Source organism: Ambystoma mexicanum, chromosome 2q, assembly GCF_040938575.1.
Source record: "Ambystoma mexicanum isolate Mex_15411 chromosome 2q, UKY_AmexF1_1, whole genome shotgun sequence".
In the NCBI taxonomy this organism is placed as follows: domain Eukaryota; kingdom Metazoa; phylum Chordata; class Amphibia; order Caudata; family Ambystomatidae; genus Ambystoma; species Ambystoma mexicanum.
This window is the reverse complement of record NC_090924.1, coordinates 134,726,313-134,748,261: the sequence shown is the minus strand read 5'-3', so window position 1 is coordinate 134,748,261 and position 21,949 is coordinate 134,726,313. Positions and strand designations below refer to the sequence as shown.

The 21,949-nt window shown below is 46.5% G+C and overlaps 1 long non-coding RNA gene across 1 annotated transcript; it reads left to right on the top strand.

Annotated features, from left to right (window-relative positions):
• Positions 1–521: 521 nt before the first annotated feature.
• On the top strand, positions 522–20,682 carry LOC138568923 (uncharacterized). The gene is made up of 3 exons (XR_011303001.1): positions 522–826; positions 4,106–4,228; positions 20,250–20,682. It is a non-coding gene; the product is annotated as an uncharacterized lncRNA (long non-coding RNA).
• The last annotated feature ends 1,267 nt before the right edge of the window (positions 20,683–21,949 follow it).

Sequence of the window (21,949 nt, the reverse complement as noted above, 5' to 3'; positions counted from 1 at the left end):
CCCCATTCTATCAATGGAACATAAGACATTAGGGGATAGAAATTGTTTTCTAGCACAATCTGCTTCCCCAGTTTTAAGAAAGATATTTATGACATGATGTTTTAACCTACTCAACCACGGACGTCACTTGGGCGTTCCCAGGGGTCACAGTAGCGACTCTTGGCGACTCTCCAGTGACCCCTGACATGGCCGTTTTGACCCATGCAGCTTGCAATTTTTTTTAAAAAATATTTTGTTGTTGAAACAACAAACTATTTTTAAAAAATCACAAGCTCCCTGATGCTTGCCTGCGGTGTGGCAGAATTGCCACAGTGTCGCCAGACGTTCTCGATCTCATGGTTTAGCAACCATGAGCTCAGCTCGTTAGACTTCCATGGGTGTATGGGTGCACATTGTGGCCTGACAGCACACTGCTAATTGGCTGCTTGTCTGGGCCTCAGATACTTCCGTAATTCCTGCGATTCCACCCAGATGAGATGAGCCAAGAAAGAATAGCACCCACCAAACTATTGCTTGTGATGGATTAAGTGCCCCCTTCTGCCATCCTTGATGTCTCTCCAACGCTGGGCTTCATTGCTCAGTAACACCGGAGAAACTTCCTCTACTGGAAGGGACAGAGAGAAAGTAAACTGCAGTGTTCAATCCTCGGCCGTTCCCACAGGCCCTGCAGTCGACAAGGGGAAGGCGAGCAAGGAAGGTGGCGAGAGAACGAGGCACTGGAGGAAAACAAGGGAAAGGGCATTTTAAGCAAAAGAAATGGAAATGAAGATGATGCCACAAACCCCGTCTGCAGCAGCAGGCAGGCCCCTTATGCCCACAAGACAAAGTAAGTTAATAGAATTATGTATGATGAGTTCAAATTAACATTTGTGATGCTTTCTGAAGTTTTCGTGTCTGGAAGGTGCATTGTCACAGTGGCACAGTGCTTTCAAAATTGAGGGTTGAGGATGTTTGCGTTCATTCTCACTGGTCTTTGTAGTGTGGGGCCCAGGGACGGAAACCTTAAGCATTTGCAGTGTTTTTGCCTTTAGCTGCCTTCTCTTGGAGGGATAGGGGAGGGGCAGGTACGGGTGAACTATTCGTAACTTTTCTCGCAAGTTACTTTGTCGTCTGTGTCATGCATTGAGTAACACTGAAGTAACACTTAAGTAGACCTTGGTAAAGGGGCTTTCTGGAAAACGCTGTAACAGAACATGCTGCAGATGGCTCAGAATATCACTTACATGGACATCATTTAGAGGTTGCCAGGGGTCAAAACTGTGATCCGTGAGGTAAAAAAATGCAAACTTTTTTTTGTTATTGAGGCGCATGGGCTGTGGCCAGCAGCATGTGGCTCTTTGTTTCTGGAGTGGCTGATTTTCGGATAGCTATAGCCGGTAAGATAGCTCAGTGGGTTGTGCACTGGCTGCTGCAATGTATGCGTGATCTGCTGGCTGTGTGTGACCTGTAGGTTGCAGGTTCGACTCCCAACAAGGTCAACTCAGTCTTTCATCCTGCTGAGGTTGATACATGAATACTAACACAGGTTGGGTGGTATTGTATGTATATTAGTTCTATATGAAGTGCTCACGCGTAAGTTCTATAAAATAACACATCATAATCGTTTGGCCTTGGACGTCTGCTTGCATTCACAGTAATTTGGTAATATAGGCCTATACGCACTGATATTAACGATACATATGCTGATCCATTTTTGTATGAAATGTATATCACTTTACAGTGATATTGTAACAATTTTTCATAGTGTACTCAGAAACAATTGCTTGTTTTGCCACTTCCTGTTTGTCGAGGGGTAAAAGGTTGTGATCCATCGCTTTCCATGATGTCACCTCCTGTGATCTCATCAGAGGTCAAGGGTCATATGATGTCACTTTCGCTACCCCTGGCATTTTGGTGAATTGACGTCCCTGGTGACTTATAATAACACCCAGACGATTGATTCCTGTTTGACGCTGTGATCACCTCAGATGATGTTTGCAAAAGGCTGTTAATGACTCAAACTGAACAGTGCAAAAATGTACATGCATACCTATGCCACAAACATGCATATATCCTTCCGGAATGGACCTTTTGCCCAGGGCCATCCCCTCATGTGTGTTGCTCTCGAACTTCATCTGCCCAAAACATGACATTGTTTATAATAGCGCCCCTATTTTGTCTGCCAATTTCTTGACAGACCGTTTAAATTATAAAAATTGAACAGCGGGTGTATGACCTCAGTAACAGCTACTATGGTAAACAGTTTTCATGGCCAATTGCATATATGGAGGATTTTGTGGGTGTTAAAAATGGTGAAAGTAATTAAAATGAAAAACAAGTGTGGGAGGGTTAGGATTAGGATTGGAGTTTGGAGCAGATGACAAGGAGTAGCCAAGGACAACTAAAACATTGTGACAGCTATGGGATAGACTCAAGTGGGGGATAGAGTAAAACATGTAAGGTATGTGCAGACAAATAGAAGTATACCTGGGTAACATGGGTGAGGGGCTAACAAGTACAAGTTTAGTGTGCGTGGGAAACGGCTTTAAGAAGCAAAAACTTAGTAAAGAAAACATGGGAAGGAAACATGTAAAGAAAGTATGCACAGGCCGTCACAAAAAAAGTAGCCATAAAAGAAAAGTCACCATACAAACAAAATGCACATTCGTCATAACAAGTGTTCAAAACAATATCCACATCAAAGAAAATGTCTGTTAACACATGCAGCCATGTTTGTCTCTCAGGGTTCTCCTTTCATGCCTTTGCTATTGTGCAGTCCCCGAAGCTGGCATGAGTTGGCAAGTACAATAGCAAGCCTTGAGATTCCGTGTTATGTACTTAAATGGGTTGCTTTTGCCACGCCACAGCTGACACACTGACCTGGAGTGGTTTTGTGGGACCCCCACTCTCCATCAACAAAACCACCCCCTCGAAGACTGCCTCACTCATCCCATAATGCCATTGCTTTGATGTGGTAAGTAAGTGGGCTGTCTGAGTATGCAGTGTGGCACAGTTCTGGAGATCATGTGGGCCCTGCTTCGACATTGCATTACACATGACAGTGCATGCAGACTTTGCATACATGTATGTATACAAGCATACACTTGTCACCGTAGCACACATCATAAAATGTTGCAACATTGTAGCACAGTACACCGAAAGATAGCATGAGGTCGCAGGGCCTGAAATATACAAATAAAACAGCGCAGAACAAAACGTAGCATACCATAGCACATCATAGCAAACCTAGCATAGAACGGCTTTGCATGGTATACTTGCATTACACAAGATGACAAGACCTGACAACATAGCCTCATGCCAGTGACTAATAAAGCAACAAAGCACGCCATTGCAGCATTGAAAAAGCAAGCACAACAGAAAACATGAACACATAACATCTGAGCTGAGCTATCCAATTGTGACACAATATGCTATAGAATCAGTGGCGCAGTTAAATAGAAACATTTATGAGGATATCTTCTACTCACCAACCTCAAGAGTACTGTAAAAAAAATATGGCACTACAATTATCAGGTTTATTAGCGCACCATGACATATCCTGGCTGCTTCTAAGCACTGTAATTATAAGTGTTATGTTAATAAGAAATGTAACCCTACATTACCAAATGATGTGGTATGCACATTTAAGGATGCATATCTGATTAGATAGCTCGGTGGGTTAAGTGCTCACTGCTGGGTCTATGTGTGTTTTGCCCGTCATAGGTTTGCATCCTAGCAAGGTCTACTCAACCATATAGGCCACTGACCAAATAGCTCAGACATGTAGAGTTAGTAACATATAAGGTTAGCAGCATGTAGGAGTGCAATGTTCTGGTGTCAGCCTCTTGGTCTGCTTGATGATGAACCATATATGCATTCCCTTTCAGTTTGTGTATGAACTTTTGAATTCAAATTTGATTGATTATATTGCCTCTACAAACTTGACCTTAATATTTTCTTGACAGCATTGTTTTTTTTTCAAAATTCCCTACCAAATCCAAGTCAAGATGTGATGTTGATGTTGCTGCATGCGCCGTTGCCTCTTTTTTCCCCCTAGGTGCAGGTTGCATTAGTTTCAGTGTAACTGTGCACCCTGACCATGCGTTGCCATTTTATCCTATGCTAGGTTTCTGCATCCTGTGGCACAGGACTGGGAGCAGAACATCCAGAGCGCACCAACACTAAGAAGGAGCAGCATTTATTGTCTTGTACGGTAACTCGAGATGACTGTAACTGCAGGCAAGCCAAGGTAAGGCCAAATGATTACATTCACTGTCATTTGGTAATATGGGCCTATACAAACTGAAAATAACGCTACATATGGTGAACCATTCTTGCCTTGTATGAAATGTATATCATATTACAGTGATATCGTAACCATATTTTTCTTCGTAATGTACTGAGGAACAATGCTATGTGATATCACTTCTTGTTTTGTCAAGGGGTGAAAAGCCATGTGCCATCACGTCCTGTGATGTTAATTGGGGGGAGTCAAATTACATCACTTCCGGTGATGTCATCAGATGCCATGGGTCATGTGATGTCACATCCGCTACCCCTGGCATTTTTGGTGAAATGATGTCTCTGTACTCAACACACAAGAAATATTGTGTATTTGATGCAAATCTGAGTTGAATTCGCTATGCAAGTTTTGTGAATGGAATGGAATGCCTCTGGTCTATCATTATCCCAAGGAATTTGTTGGGTTTAATGTATGTCCTCTTGCGATTTTTCCGGATAGTTAATTTAATATCTAATGTGGCATAGAGATGAATTTAATATATATTGACGTGCACTCGTACTGTGAGGATTGAGATTAAATGGGAAAAACACATTTTAAACCAGAAATACAAGAAACATAAGAGGAAAGTGTCAACTTTGTGGAAACATGGGTCTGTTTCGATGTTGTATTTGTGTGCTAGCCACAATTAAGTTATCATTAACTGGTAAATTGTGTAGAATTTTAACGATTTGATATTTGATAATCTTCTGTGTATTGTTACTGTGTTATTTAAGTGTAAGGCTTGAATTAAAACATGTGCACTAATACAAAAAAAACATGTCTAATGGCTAAGTCTGTGGCGGCTGTCTGTGAGGGGAATTGGTGTTTGTAGTGCAAGGTAGTAGGAGACCTTCGAGGGTAGGGGTTAGTTAGAGGAATGGGGGAGTTGGCCATTATAGGCAAAACAACCTGCAACCTTGCACTCGCACCATTGGCCCCTTGAATACAAGTGAAAATAAACTAGTCTCTCTCTCTCTCTCTCTCTCTCTCTCTCTCTCTCTCTTTCTCTCTCTTTCTCTCTTCCATACCTTGTTATCTCATGTGCAATAAAACCAGCCTTTGCAAGTTGGCAGATGAGGGGGAAAGAATAGTCTGTAAACTCTAGTCAATTACCATAAGCCACAGCTTTTGTTTGATGGAAAGGGCTGCAAGAAATTTGGGGACATAGTCACCCATTTTGCCTTGCTTAGCATGCTGTTTGGCAGGCTGCGAGATGGCACAAAGCTCACTCTGCCATGCTCAGGTGCTGTGCTCAGTGGCCTGCTGAGGCTTTTGAGAGCTGGTGTGGATTCCAGGCACTTGAGTGTCTGCATTCCATAGATTGCAGACGTAGACACAGAATCCCAAGCCACTACCAGCAACAAAGCGGCCTATATTATAGTCTGATTCTAGCCTAGATGCCCTGCCCCCACTGTAATGTGATGTGCCATGTGCATACAAGGGTGAGAATCTGGTAGCCAGATAAATGTGGTTGGTGGCAGATGAGACAGCAGAGGCAACAGTGCTTGCTACAGGAGGTAAAATAATACTTGGTTATTAGTAATATTAGTCAGGAAAAGAGAGGTGGGCAAAAACAGTATGGGTTTAGGGTAAAGAGGGAGTTTGGAGATAGTTTGTGGAATCAGTGGCCCCACCGGAGGATGCTGGCACTTAGCAAAGGGTAGCAAATAGCACTACCTATCTGTGGGAAAAGGCATTACATTCCAATGGGCAAGGGAGATGGAATGCACCAGGCATAGCAACAGTTGTGCAGGAATTAGTGAGTTGTTGTGTCCTCTGCTTGCAGCACAACCTCGTAATGGGGCGGTAAGGGGTTCCACCCACAGGCCTGTCAAATTGACACTACCCATATGGCCAGGCCTGCTGGTTACACTTATGCACTGGCGGTGATTAATCTGTTTAGTGGATGGGTGGAAGAGTATCATGTGACAGAGGTGACACCATCAATTGACCATCTCTTTGTAAAATTCTGCCAGTTTGCTCTACCCAGTTGATTGCCTTTACGACTTGCCCTCCTGTACAGGCGAGCCAGGTCTAATGGCACTACTGAATTATTCCTGCCATTCCTCATGTCAGACAACTCACTGCTGCAATCTTATCCAGGCTACATGCCTTCCAACCTAGTGCGCCATCAGGAATTGAGGATGTAATCATGAGCTTCCCAGTCAATAGATTTTACATTCTATGTTCAACAAATGTCCAGCAAGGGAATGTGACAAACGCTTTCACAGGGCTGAATTGTATTGGGAGAAATCTGCATTCACTTGCCCATGTTTAGGCTGCCCAGAACAATATCTGTAAAATGTATTTTATGTGTCCCTTTGGGCACTTGTGATTGTGAGTCCTTGGGTAACCCCACTGCACGATTCTGGTCAGTTACACAAAATATATATGATTATCATGCGTCATTATAAGGTGTCCGGTGCATGCAAGGTATTCTGTGTGAGAGAGAGTGGTACCTAATGGAAAGAGTGTCGCTGTGACTGGCAGAGTGTACAGGTGATTGAATAGTAGTGGAGGGGGAGGAAGTGTAGCTGTGTAGTAGAGAGGTAGAGAGAAACAAAGAGCGTAAAAGTGGCATTAGAAAGAGCAACTGGGGAGTGAGTGGAGTGGTGAAAGTTAAGAGTGCAAAGGGCAAGGGGTGAGAGTAAGAGGTAGTAGTAGGAACGAGTGAGGTCTGAAGGTAGTTGGGAGATGAGAGGGAGAAGACTGGATGGCCAGAAGAGACAAGAAGTGCGAGGAGCGAGAGAGAGAACGAGAGCAAGGATAGAGAGAGAGAGGAAAAAAAGAAAGGAGATGGGGCAAGAAGGAATAAGAGCTGAGAGGTGGAAGAAGGGAGAACAGGAAGGGACGACTGGAGGTAGTAGGAGGTCAGAGGAGAAGGTGGGGAGTATAGGATGGGAGGAAGATCAGAGAAGGAGTTAAAGCAATAGAAGAGGAGTAGAATATGGAGACATGAGATCAGGAGCGGAGTGCATAAGAGGGGGGAGAGGGTAAACAGGAGGGTCTGAGAAAGAAAGTCCCAGTGCCATTACCTTTGGGGAACCAATCATTGGAATAGGATTTGAGTAGGGTAACCTTTAGGAAATCCTGACGACAGTTAGGCAGAGAAGGGCTCAGCTTTTACGGCCGCCCATGGCAGAGAGGTTAATCTAGATAGTGGGGTGACCGGTCTCTGGTGTTTCATTTGACGTTGGGAAGTTAGAGTGGAGGGAGCTCCGGAAGGCTGAAAGACCATCCAGATGATCCATGTATCCACATCAACCTGCAGCTAATACCACCACCCTGCACCTCCCCAAGAAATATAAAAATAAAAACCCTTGAACCGTCCATTGAGTTTGTGAGTTTCTTTAGGTCATCTGTGACACAGGGTAGTGGTGGGAGAACTGGGATTTCTAGGAAAGTGGATGGCATCAGAAGGGAGTTGGTTAAGGGTGGCAGGAGACAAGATAAAAGAAGGAACCAGAGTGTAGTCACAAGGATGAGGCCAGGAGAGATTAGTTGGAGGGTGGAGACTGAAGGGAGAGAGAGAAGTAACACCAGGAAATGGAGTATATAGAGAGAGGGTAGAGATCTGTTGGGGCGTTGAGAAAGGAGAAGAGGGCAAGAAGGGTAAGGCTGGGGATGGAGTGTGGACAGAGACAGAGAGAAGGACGAGGGTGCCAAAGGGAGGAGACAGGTGGGTGCAAAGAAGGATAGGAGACATCCATCGGGAGGAGAAGGGCACCAAATCAACAAGACTGCCCTGCTAGGTCCAGTAGGAAATCTCTGTCTGTTCACCGCCCAACTGTGGGATCCATTCCTGTGTCACCGTGCAATGTAGTGACTCTGCTTTCCATTTGTCTATGGGTACCAGTTTGTGCACTGCCCTTCAAGTTCAGGCTAGAGTATATTGTACACCACAAGACCTCATCCCTACCGTACAACCAGTTGTGGACCCCTGTAGTGAGGTTTACACAATGGCTCTGTCCCCATCTCTGGGCCAATCCATTATCAGGCTCCAGTCATCTTTGACAGGTACCCATCCCATCCCTGGGCATGAATGCACCTGCTCTAGGCATCTGTATCTGTTTTGATCAGATTGTTGGATACAAGCCCATGATCAGACCATAATTAAGCATCCCACGAGATAACAGAATGCACTGGTAAGAACTGCCCTCTTTCCCCATCTTGGGCAGAGCCTCAGAAGGTCTGAGAAGGTGAAACACCATGCATGGCAACTGCATTACCTGGCACTCCACATTTTGGACCCATGCCGTCCACATTGCTTTACAAAGGTCGCTCAGTCTGAGGGAGAAATTCAGCCCTTACTGTGCCCACACTCACTATCCTGAGCCTTTATGTTTGTTCTGAGACAATATATAATCCCTGCACCAGGTCATCTCTGAAGCCTCAGATTCCCGGTGTAGAATCCAACAGACCCTTAGGTTGAGACCTGCCCAAGGGTAGGAAGGGAGACAGGAACAGAGATGATTTTGGGCAGTCCTTACTACCAGCATATCTTTGTAGAAATATTTGCCACCTCTCTGATTCTTGCACCATGGATACTCTGGGTGGAAGGGTCCCGTGAGATCATAATCTCACCATCTGTCTGTGCCATCGTCGGGTCAGAAGGCAAAACCGGATGGTCAGGTGATACAATCTGTAAGTAACTGCACCACCAGCAAGGACTGCCCATGTTAGCTCGCCCTGCAGAACCCCACATATGGGTTTGCCTTCAGATGCAGGCATCAGGGGTCAGCAAGAAAAAACATGGAGAACCACACCTCTGGTTCATTGAAGCCCACTGAGCATGCACCTATTTGTGTATGCAACTCTGGTGGGACATTCTGTCATCCGCAATTGCTACCGCGGGTGGCGGCTCCTTCCACGTTGGAGGCTAACCGGCAGGTAGAGAGGTTTAGTCCCTTCTTTGTGTCTGGTATCAAGTCATGGCCAATCACAGCACTGCCGGGAGTTTATCTGCCCTTCAAGCCCGGCAGTCGCTGCCTTTCAACCTATTGCTGGTTCTCGCTCCAGCGGCTCTGGTTTTTGCGCTCCCAGCGTTTGCCCTCTGCTCGCCTCGGCGTGCGGCGGGTTTTCTCTGCTTGCTTTTCCCTTCTCCTTGGGATAAAGTTCCTTCTACTTACCTGACGGCCGTTTAAGTTTCAGCGGTGGCCTTCTTTTCTGCAGCCTCTTCCTTGCCGATCCCTCGGCACTTCTTCGCTTTCTCCTTCTAGTCTCGCCGCTCTTTTCTCTCGCGGCTCTCCAGTTTTCCCTTTTTTTTCTCTGTCCGTTGTTTTCTCTCCTGTATTTTCTCTCTTTCTTACCGCGCCTGTTAAGTCCTTGGGCCGGTTGTGGCTTCGGCTTCCTTCACCTCTCATTGGTGTCGCATTGGACTTCCCTCCTGTGTTCAACCCTGTGGACCTCGCATCTGCTTCCAGTCCTACTGGTTACAAGCTTGGATCTTCACCTACCTCATTGCCAGAAGTATCCTAAGGGTTTTTCCCACGTGTGGGTTTTTTCCCTTTTGTCCGGCCTGTTCCCGGTAAAGGGGCCCCAGGACGGCTGTCTATTCAGTTGTCACTGTGGCTTCTCACCGAGACAGGCAAGTGCTACCTAAAAAAGAACGGGACTACCTGAGCCGGCGGAATCTACAGAACGCAGGCAACTCTGAAGACTCAGGTGAGGAGAGTGTGGAGGGACGGGAAGACGAAGGGGTTCTACAGCTTACGCAGTCACAGATTGAAACGCCATTAAGGACCAAGATGTCAGCCGAAGAACAAGTTCAGGAGTTATGGAAGGCTTTTCAGGCCATGTCACTGGAATTACAGGGGGTCAAGACGGAGAATGCCCTTCTAAAACAGATGGTAGCGGTCCGGGAACCCTCACATCCCCAGGAATTGCCTCCTATGGCTCTTTCATCAGGAAGATTTGATGGCTCACCTAAGAGGGTAAAGGAATTCCTGGAGGCCTGCAATGTGTACTTCACCTTCAGACCACACACCTTCTCCACGGACCAAGCCAGAGTAGGGTTTATGATCTCAAATATGACAGGGAATGCTTTAGCCTGGGCTACTCCGCTAGTTACTAACAGTAATGCCATTCTACAGGATTTCTCGGGGTTTCAGAACCTACTGAAACAGACTTTCGAGCGACCCGAACTATCTTTTACTGCAGGTGAGGACCTGCTGGATGCACGACAGGGTGCTCTAGATGTGCTGTCGTACATCTCCTCCTTTAAGACACTGGCAGCAGGAGTGGGATGGTCCGAACAAGCACAATATGCTGTATTCCGGAGAGGGTTGAGAGATGAGATCAAGGATGAGCTAGCCAGATCTCCACGCTCTCCCACATTTCCGGACTTACTTGCTGCCGCTCTCCACATCGAGTACCGTCTCCAAGAGAGAAGGACAGAACGCAGGAAGCAAAGAGGATCAGGAAATCCCATGAACCCTCCTTCACACTCTCCCTCTGGACGTTTCTCCTCTACTCAGAGCGAAGAACCGATGCAAATCGGAGCTACCAGAGCACCTCTGTCATCAGCGGAGAGAAGGCGAAGAAGAGAAAAAGGGTTGTGCGCCTATTGTGGTTCCGATCAACATGTACTGAAGGATTGCTCTGAGGTACCGGAGAGGAAGGCGGGAAACGACTACCCTCGGCGTCAATAGGGACGGGCAGCCGGGGGTACTCCGATCTTTTTCAGCGTCCCTATGTCACACTTTCGGTGTCGGCTTCAGAATCCCAAGAGGATTCCAGACTGATGGTACTATCTGTTACCTTGAATCTAAATGGAAGACCGGTGGAAACATTAGCCTTATTGGATTGTGGAGCGGCAGGGAATTTTGTGGACACTCTGTGGGCTGACAAGATGGGGCTCACTCGGATAGTTCGGAAGGTGGGTCAGAAAGTGGAAGGAGTGGACGGTACACCTTTGTCGTCTGGACTAATCACTCATACCACTGAACAACTCTCTGTGGTCATCAACCAACACACAGAGGCCCTGCAGTTCGACATTATTAGAGCCGCACATTTCCCCATAATCCTAGGCATTCCTTGGCTGCGCAGGCATAACCCGTATATCAACTGGACGGAAAATCGACTAAGTTTTTGTTCCACGTACTGTTCGGTCAACTGTCTTCCTCCCAATACCAGGGAAGATCAACAGTCAGTTAGAGTTCTCTCCAAAGATCTTGTAGGTATTCACGCGCTTCCTTATTTTTGTACACAATTCTCCGGGGTATTCCAAGAGAATCTTCACGCTCAGCTACCTCCTCATTGGCCAGAAGACTGCTCAATCGATCTCGAACCTAATGCACTGGTTCCATTTGGGCGCATGTTCTCTCTCTCCCAGGCCGAAAAGAAGGTATTAAGAGTCTATCTGGATACCAACTTGGAGAATGGTCTTATTCGACCTTCGAAGTCACCAGCTGGCGCCTCCCTGTTCTTCATCAAGAAAAAAGACACGACTGATCTCGGACCATGTATCGATTACCGGGGCCTCAATAAGGTTACAATCCGTGATCCGTATCCCATGCCACTCATAACCGACATTATTGAGGCGGTACAAGGGGCTCGAATCTTCACCAAATTGGATCTCAGGAACGCATATCATCTGCTTCGCATCGCTGATGGGGACGAATGGAAGACGGCTTTTCGAACTCCATACGATCTTTTTGAGTACAGAGTGATGCCGTTCGGCTTAGTGAACGCACCGGCTGCATTCCAGAGATTCATGGATAGGCTATTTTCAGATCTGCTGTCGGTCTCGGTTATAATATACCTCGACGACATTCTGATTTTCTCCCCTAACATGGAGGAACATATTCAACACGTCACACAGGTTCTGTCTCGTCTTCAGGAAAATCAGTTGCTGGTCAAGGGCGGGAAGTGCAAATTTGCAGAATCCTCGGTTCACTATCTCGGATTCATTCTTTCCGAAGAAGGGGTGGCCATGGACCAAACCAAGGTTGATGCTATTCTTGATTGGCCAGCTCCTACTTCAGTCCGAGAAGTCCAGAGATTCTTGGGATTAGCAAATTACTACCGCAGATTTATCTCAAACTTTTCGGAGGTAGTATACCCGATTACGTGCCTACTCAAGAAGGAGGCTGTTCCATTTTTTTGGTCTGATGAGGCAGAGAAGAGTTTCGATTTTCTCAAGAGATTGTTCTGTACTTCCCCCATTCTCCAGCATCCTGATCAATCACAACCATTTGTTTTGGAGACCGACGCTTCTGCGGTAGCTGTAGGAGCGGTATTGCTCCAGATCATCCTAGGAGTGGAACACCCCGTGGCATACATGTCAAAAACTCTTTCTCCTAGCCAGCTCAACTATTCGGTACTGGAGAAAGAACTCCTGGCCATGAAACTTGCCTGTGAAGAGTGGCGCCATCTCCTACTAGGAGCCAGACATACATTTCTGATTAGGACCGACCATAAGAACCTCAAGGTACTACAAGATTTGGAGTGTTCAAATTCCAGGCAGGCCAGATGGGCCCATCATTTTGCACAGTTTGAATTCCAAGTCTCGTATATCCCGGGATCACAGAATAGTCTGGCGGATGCCTTATCCCGCAAAGACTCCACCAAGGAACACCTGGAAATCAAGAGGGAGTCCATGTTCAAACGCAACCAATCCTAGCCTTTGTTGGCTCTTTCCTTAAAGTGGTGAAAACTGCCCTCATTCAGGAAAAGCCCCAACTACCCCTACGTATTACCTCTCCTTTTCAACAAAGAGGTGACTGGCTTTTCTACAAACAGAAATTGTACATTCCCAAAGGTCCTCTTCGTTCTAGAATCCTGAAGTGGAGTCACGACTCTCGCTCGGCCGGACATAGAGGGGCCGAGAATACCTTTGAGCTTCTCTCTAGAACGTTTCTTTGGCCAAACGCTAGAAAGGAGACATACGAGTATGTCAAGGCTTGTCCAATTTGTGCCAGAGCCAAATATCGCCTGGGAAAACCGTTGGGTCTTCTCACACAGGTCGAACTTCCAACGCGCCCCTGGGGTCTCATATCTACCGATTTCATTGTCGATCTGCCGGTATCGGAATCCTGTACCTGCATTATGGTCACGATAGACGCTTTTTCTAAGTTGGCACATTTTTCTCCTCTTCCAGGTCTGCCCACTGCGGCTAAGATGGCGGAGGTTTTCTCTCGAGATATATTCAAGCTACACGGTCTCCCCGATAAGATAATCTCGGATCGGGGAAGTCAGTATATCTCGAAGTTTTGGACTGCCTTCTGCAACCGTTTGGGCATTGAAAGAGCTCTCTCTTCAGGGTTTCACCCGGAGACCAATGGTCAGACGGAACGCCTGAATGCGACCCTGGAACAATACCTAAGGTGTTATATATCTCAACATCAAGACAACTGGGTCTCGCTGCTTCCCACGGCAGAGTTCTTGTACAACAATACCAGGCATTCCGCCACAGGACTCTCTCCTTTCTTCTGCACTTACGGGGTTCACCCTCGTGCCATGTTTCCGGAGTTTCCCAGCTACACCAACTCCCCGACGGTAGAAGAGGTATTAGGGAATATTAAGGAAGCCCAGACTTCAGCTATGCGGAGTTTAGAGGACAGCAGAAGACGGACAAAATCTTGTGCCGATCAACATCGGAAAGAATGTCCAGTATGGAAGCCAGGGGATCAGGTGTGGTTGTCCACCCGGTTTCTGCCCAGATGGACAAGGCCTTCTAAACTGCCTCCTCGTTTTCTGGGACCTTTCACTATTCTCTCTAAAGTCAATCCTGTAGTTTTTCGCCTTCGGCTTCCCTCCTCTCTTCGCCGCATTCACCCGGTTTTTCATTCCTCTCTTCTCAAACCTTACTGTCCCGATCTTCACCATAGAATCATTCCCAGATCTATCCTAGCACGGTCCTCGGAGCCTGATGAGTATGAGGTATCTAAGGTCCGTGATTCCAGGTATTATCGCGGACGTCTTGAGTACCTCCTGTCTTGGAAGGGATACCCTGAGTCGGAGGACTCATGGGAACCGGCTTCTCAGGTTCATGCACCAAGGTTGTTGGCTACTTTTCACCGCCGCTATCCAGGGAAGCCTGGGGCGGTTAGGTGGGGAGGGGGTCATACTGTCATCCGCAATCGCTACCGCAGGTGGCGGCTCCTTCCACGTTGGAGGCTAACCGGCAGGTAGAGAGGTTTAGTCCCTTCTTTGTGTCTGGTATCAAGTCATGGCCAATCACAGCACTGCCGGGAGTTTATCTGCCCTTCAAGCCCGGCAGTCGCTGCGTTTCAACCTATTGCTGGTTCTCGCTCCAGCGGTTCTGGTTTTTGCGCTCCCAGCGTTTGCCCTCTGCTCGCCTCGGCGTGCGGCGGGTTTTCTCTGCTTGCTTTTCCCTTCTCCTTGGGATAAAGTTCCTTCTACTTACCTGACGGCCGTTTAAGTTTCAGTGGTGGCCTTCTTTTCTGCAGCCTCTTCCTTGCCGATCCCTCGGCACTTCTTCGCTTTCTCCTTCTAGTCTCGCCGCTCCGGCGGCGGGCGTTTTTTTTCCTCCTCTTTGCCGCTTTTTCTCTCGCGGCTCTCCAGTTTTCCCTTTTTTTTCTCTGTCCGTTGTTTTCTCTCCTGTATTTTCTCTCTTTCTTACCGCGCCTGTTAAGTCCTTGGGCCAGTTGTGGCTTCGGCTTCCTTCACCTCTCATTGGTGTCGCATTGGACTTCCCTCCTGTGTTCAACCCTGTGGACCTCGCATCTGCTTCCAGTCCTACTGGTTACAAGCTTGGATCTTCACCTACCTCATTGCCAGAAGTATCCTAAGGGTTTTTCCCACGTGTGGGTTTTTTCCCTTTTGTCCGGCCTGTTCCCGGTAAAGGGGCCCCAGGACGGCTGTCTATTCAGTTGTCACTGTGGCTTCTCACCGAGACAGGCAAGGGCTACCTAAAAAAGAACGGGACTACCTGAGCCGGCGGAATCTACAGAACGCAGGCAACTCTGAAGACTCAGGTGAGGAGAGTGTGGAGGGACGGGAAGACGAAGGGGTTCTACAGCTTACGCAGTCACACATTCTTTGCTTTGTTTCCCGTCCCTGACTTATTTCAACCAGTACCTGTCCACTGTTAGGATATTGCTCAATAGAGCCATATGCAATTATGCTGATTAGAACGACACTGACCATGAAGGTCTCAAAATAGCACACCCCTTCCAAAAGTGTTTATATACTCCTTGGACACTGTTAGCAATACTATAGACATATGTTCCTGGGGAATGTCAGACTTTCCCAGTTCTGTTCCTGTTGCCATGTTGATTGGAAGTATATAAGTTGTCCATTGCTAATGTACAATTACTATCCTACCCTGGGGTCTACTGGCTATGCGGGCAAGATGGATGCCATTCACTGCCTCCCAGATTGGATGGTCACCTGCACCATAGGAATAGTAACACCTTCTTCATATGTGCTCTCTCTCTGCACCACTGCACATGACACCCTGCACAGGTCCTAGGGAGACTGATGGAAAATCCTCTGACCAACCGCCCTTGCTGGTGTAATACTCTGTTTGGTGCATACCTCGCACCCTGGGGGCTTGTCGGACACAAAAGGACACTGATCAATATGTCCCCCTTACTGGAAATCTTTAAAAATGCCACAGCTAATGTAATTGAGGCCCTACAGCGTGAGGTTAAAAGAATGTCTGCAGACATGGACAGAACCATATGGCTCTTGAGTTTCTCTTTCCCTCAGAGGATGGAGTGTGCCTCCTATTAAGCACCTCCAGCTGCTACCTAGTAGTTGGCTCAGGCTAGATAGGTGCTGATGTTGCTTCCAATAAGGCCTTGAGTCTTTGACGCAGTGGCTAATTTGGGAACCCCTCGACCATGTGAATATTTTAAACTAGTTAGATCATTTACTACCTGACATGTGAGGTCAAATATGACTGCCATTTATACTTGTTTTAGTTATACCACTGCTGCTGATCAGCATACTAATGATGATACAGTGCTGTATCCTTGCTATCACACACCTGGCACACCAGAGAAAGTCCCTGGCACCCTCTCACCTCTTGATATCTTTCGATTACCCAATACCTGACCTGATGCCCGAATGTGATGACGCTCAAGAATTCTTCGGGCACACCAGTCTGAACACCGAATCCTAGAGGCACTTTATTGATGCCTATCAGCATCTCAAGGGAATTATCGGAGGCAGAAAGGGATAGCATACCATGCACCATTTATATACTATGGTATTATTGTAATGTTCCTTTCAGGTTCCATTTTTAAATAACACATCTTTTGTAATTTCTCCTGGTCTTTTCACTTACAAGTGTCTTTTTGCCTTTGCTCTGTTGTATTCCCTTATGTGCTTCTCCCTGGCTGATCAGCAGGACTTCTTGTCTGTGCTCCAGAAGGACACATCATTAGACTGTGGGAGCACATCTTCTTCTCCGCTGGCAGACAAAGTTTAACTTCAAATGCTTGGGCAGTTCATGTCTGTATGATGTATGGTCTGGAAGGAGGGTCAGGAAGGAGCTGTTCCCACCACTGGATTCCGCTTATAATGAGATTGTTACAAATTCTGAATAAGTGGACGGTACAACAAGTTCAGCAGGACTGAGAAGTGCATTATTTCTTGCAAACGGACATGTGTGTGCATCTGTCCTGTATGTGGTGTCTGTCATTGTGTGTATCCTAATTATTTCTGACCTCACAGAGCTGGAGGATTCCTGGGAAAGACAGTAGGATCTTCAGTTTGTGACAGTGGTACTAGGACTCAGAGAGTGGCACTGCTGCTAGGGCCAAATGAATTTAGCATGATGGGAAAATAAAAGATTTCATTTTGCAGTGCACTGAACCACTACTACCAGAGTCCAAATCTGAGCCCAAATCTGCATAACCTTTCCTCATGCTTCTCTATGCATGTGACTGTGGCAGGCTTGCAAAAAAAAACGTCCATGGCTTTTTATTCTTGAAGACTCCATCCCCCCTTAGACGAGCAACTTATGCCTCGATGATTAAAGTGGCCAACTTTGACAAGGTTTGCCCCACCGAATAAAACCAAACTCTACTTATTGGCTTTCGTACCAAGACACATAATCCTTGATTTGGATTCATTGAGTAGAAGGTGTCCATCCCAGCAGAATACCTCAAGTTGTGCTAATTATTCACAGAGACTAGAGAACATCTTTGCAATCAGATAGTATCATCCACAAACATTAAGATCAGGATCTCCCTTCCACTCATTTTTGGCTTGTTGGCCCCCACTTTCTGCAATACCCCCACCAATGCCCTGCTATGAAGAGTAAAAAGAAGGAGAGGCATGAGACACCCCTGCCTATACTCTCTTTTTATGTTAATAGTGTAGGCTAGCTCCCCACCACTAAAATACTGCGTGGCAGCTGTGACGTCTGTATACAAGACCTGGAGTATTGCAATAACAGGGGTCAAACTCATACTCTATCAGGACTGACCACAACCTATTACTATTCACAGAGTCGAAAGCTTGCTGCAGGTTAATGAATGCTAACTACAGGAACAACGTGTGCCTCAATATACTTTGCCCATAAGGGATATAGCAAATAGGCAGTGGTCCACTGTCCCTATGCCTTCCCCGAAACCTGTCTGGAGCAGTGTGAACAGCCTGCTTTACTTTCTCTCAGATATCAACTTCCCTGTGGGCCCTGCTGTTAGACCCTTCCATACACAAGCTGGCCTACTGGCAAATGACATTTGGTGGCTGCCCAGTTTTGACCATGAAATCCCTGCCTTGAGCACTGGTCCACATATCCATTGTTAGTTTGACTTCATAATTCCTCAGTGGTACAGTGCTATTTTCACTGTTTCCACAATATTGTCTTAGAGGCGTGGTACAGAATTTCGAGTGAAGTAGAGCTGACTCAATTTCCCAGCGAAGATGAACAAGCCTAAGTAGCTTCCTGAATCCAGTGTTTTCAACCAAGGAATAGGGCAGTACATCTACTGCCAACATTACACTGTAGTTGCTATCGAATAAATATAGCATTTTCTGTCTTTTGTGATATTTTATGACATGCTGAAAATCCTCAGCAACAGTGGGCTCGTACATGGAGTGGGAAATAAGTTGCCTGCATGCTGTGAGGTCTGCTGGCAAATCAGGCACTCGGACACAGCTTTTGAAAAGAAACAAATCACCAGGATTCTATTTTGCAGTAGTGCAGGGTAGTGGCCCATATCTGCGTATTCTGTGCAGTTCAGCATTAGGAGCCTGTCCTGTCCCCATTTCCATTTTTCAAGCATGTGGTGATCTTCAAACTTTACATGGAATCACTCAGAACCCTCCTCGCTCCACACAACTTCCACGTCTACCAATTGGCAGATGGCACACAGATCTACTTCAAGATATCCCCCATCAAAGACATCCACAGGCTCATGGTCTCCATCACATTGATCCAGTCCTGTATGTCCAGTGCTTACCTGAAGCTCAAACCCTCCAAGACAGGATGACAAACAACACTGAACACTTTGGCATTCAGACCTATCTCTCTGCTATGAACCTTAAGGGGTGGCCAGAAACCTGCACCAAGTACCTTGGGTTCGACATTGACAGACACCTCACCTTAAAACAGCACATAGCAAGGAAGACACAAACGGCTTGGTACCAACTTTCTCTCCTGCATAAAATCAAGCCCTTCATCCCAGAGTACAACTTCAGATCTGCTGTTGTAGTCTTGGTCCTCTCCCACCTGCATGGTGGCAATGCCCTTTAGGATGCCTGTCGGTGACTACCCTGGCAACCCTAAGATGTCTCCTGCATGCAGCAGCATGACTTAAAAAAGGCCTCTGCAAATTCGACAACATCACCCCGACCCTCATTGAACTGCACTTGCTCCATCTGCAAACCCATACCATGTTCAAATTCTGTTACATCACCTATAGGGCTGTCACTCTGAAGTCCCCAAGCTACCTCACTGAGAAACTCAGCATATCTGGATGACTGTGATCCACCACAAGTAAGGACATGTGCAGACTTGAACTCTATTGGTACAGGAAGGAGAGAAGCAGCAGATATGCTATCTCTGTCTATGCCCTAAGACTCTGGAAACTGTACCCTGTCAACATCAGACCAGTCCCATCATTTCTGCAGTTTAGGAAATAGCCTAAGACCTTCCTCTTCAAGCAAAGGCTCCTCCCTAACACTGAGAGGACCACAAACTCTCTACTCCCCACCGTACCTGAGGTTCGTTGATCTGCTCCTCACTGTTTCCTCCACTGGTTGCTTGTAGATCCCTTGCTGTCAATTGTCCACCCTCCCCAGTTGTTAGCTCCCCTCTCTCTTTTTCTCTGCTTCCCTCACTGTGTTCTTCCCCATCCGAAGCTAGGTCCGCCCTCAATAAATACAATAATAGTAATAATAATAAAAATAATCATAATAATAGTAATAATAATAATAATAATAATAATAATAATAATAATAATAATAATAATAATAATCATAAGGAAGAGGAAGTATCATTTGAGCCCACAATGAAGAGGGTCTAAATTGGCACCCAGCTTCTCTCGCAAGACAGATTCCTTGCATATAATGCAGGTGGCAAGAAAGCTTGTTACTTTTCCAATGTAAAGTAACTTCACACATTTGATTTTGTGGGAGGGCTGAGATTGTCCCTTACCTCTCCTCCTTCTTAGGATCTTTTGGCGTACTTGGCAGTGGATCCCTGATGGGTGCTGGTTATGTCAATCACTACACATTTGTACTACCTCTACACCGAGTGGTTCCAAACCGGTTTTTGGAAAGGACCGTACCCTAGCACACGGACAGTGTCAGAAGCCTTCTCCCTGTGTACTTTTCTTGCAATTGACAATAGCAATGAATCATCAATGCCTGCACCGTGTTCTTTTGTCTGGTCTCCCTTGGTGCCTGTAGTATTGACAAATAAGAGGTGTCTGAATTTCGATTCTGAATCAGGGAATGGGGCATAATCATTGTCATGCTCTTTGTTGTAATCTGTTTCCAAGGCAATCAAGATGGGGGATTTTCAGGAATCTTCCTCATTAATGTATGTCTCTCTTTGTTGCAGAGATGCTGTCATATCTTTCCCATCGTGTGCCTTAGTTGGTGGTGACTCAACTGCTTCCTCATCCTCCTCCTCCTACTGCATGCCACCCTCTGGCACCTGATGCATGCGAAAAGGCGCTGCATGCACAATGATATGTCTTCACAATGCACCAGATTATTTTGAGACAGATACCCATGTTTTTGAAGAATAAGAGATCTGCAGCTACTGATTGGCTGGCTTGTCTGGTGCAGCGACCCACATAGTATCTGCGCTTCTCCAATGCAAACAGCTCCTGTTACAGCAGGTGAAAAAAAAGCCAACATATGCATTCCTCACCACACCGGTACCATGCACCCTACCAAGTTTGGGTTTTGCAGTAGCTGCAGACCTATCATTTTAATTCATCACTTATTTAATTCAATTAAGGCACCAATTGAATTCAATAAATACACATAGGGCCTCATTATGAGTGTGCCGGTCCGGAAACAATGGTGCCGGTAAGCCTACCGGCACTGTTGTTTCCGGACCGGCACACTACAACTCTGCGGGCGGGTGCCATCCTGCCCACCAGGGTCAGACCGGGTGGAACGGCAACCACCCGTGGAGATTCACGGAAGCAACGGCACCCTTATTAACGGTGCTGGTGCTTCTCTGTTCCCCATTCCCTGTTGGACTCAATTGGAATGGGGAATTACAAAATTACCAGCACCTGCCTTCCCGGCCGCCGGACTTGGAATAGCCCGAGGGCACCGGGAAGTCAGACCACCGGGAAGTCAGACGTCGGTAATTTTTTATGGGTCCAGAAGCAAGCCGCCGGTATCACCGGCAGGCTTACCGCCAGACCCGTAATGAGGCCCATAGTGTTCTCAGTGCTTTGGCCTTCTCATCCACCTGTAAATTGCACATTGGCTTTTCAGGGCTATGGCTTTCTGCTTCACCTACAAAATACATGTGGGGTTCCCAGTTCTTTGGCCTTCTCCTATACTTAGGAAATGTGTGTGGGGGGGGTCTTGGTGCTTGGGCCGTCTCCTATGCCTAGTAAGGTGAGGTTCCCTTTTCCGCCGACTAAATCCACATGGCGGTTACAGTGCTTTTGATTTCTCCTATACCCATTAAGTACACGTGTCCAGAGCGTGTTGGCCCATCTCTTAAACCTAGTAAATGCACATTCAGCTTTCCTGCTTGACCGTAAACTACACTTATTCTACACAAGTATGTTCTACTCCCCATCAATCTCAATAACACCCTCACCCACAAATCATGCTGCCCGAATCCTCCCAGACACAAATCCCAATGTGACTCTACCTAGGACTCATTATTGATGTAATTCTACTCTAACCTTCACTATCCTCGCTCCAATGTCCTTCCTTAATAAACAAACCCGAGTAGCTCCTTTCTCTCCAAATGCCAATCCATTAACTGTGTCAATGTTCCACGACAGGGCCTTTCTATAAACGAAAGGGCGAACCAAGATGAAATTCATATATAGAACCTCGGGGAAAAAAATAGGAAAGTTTGACTTTGTCGTACCCTTGAAAATACTAAGGATTATAATTTTTCCAAGCCCCATCCAAATGCCCCCACTGCTTAGGTGTAACCACGTTTACTTTGCCGAATTGAATGAGCTTTCATGGATGCAGTGAAATGTTCCCCAGGATTGATCTGAACTACCTACTGTTCAAAGCAAGTGTTTGTGCGTATTGGTGCAGTTTGAGCTAAGC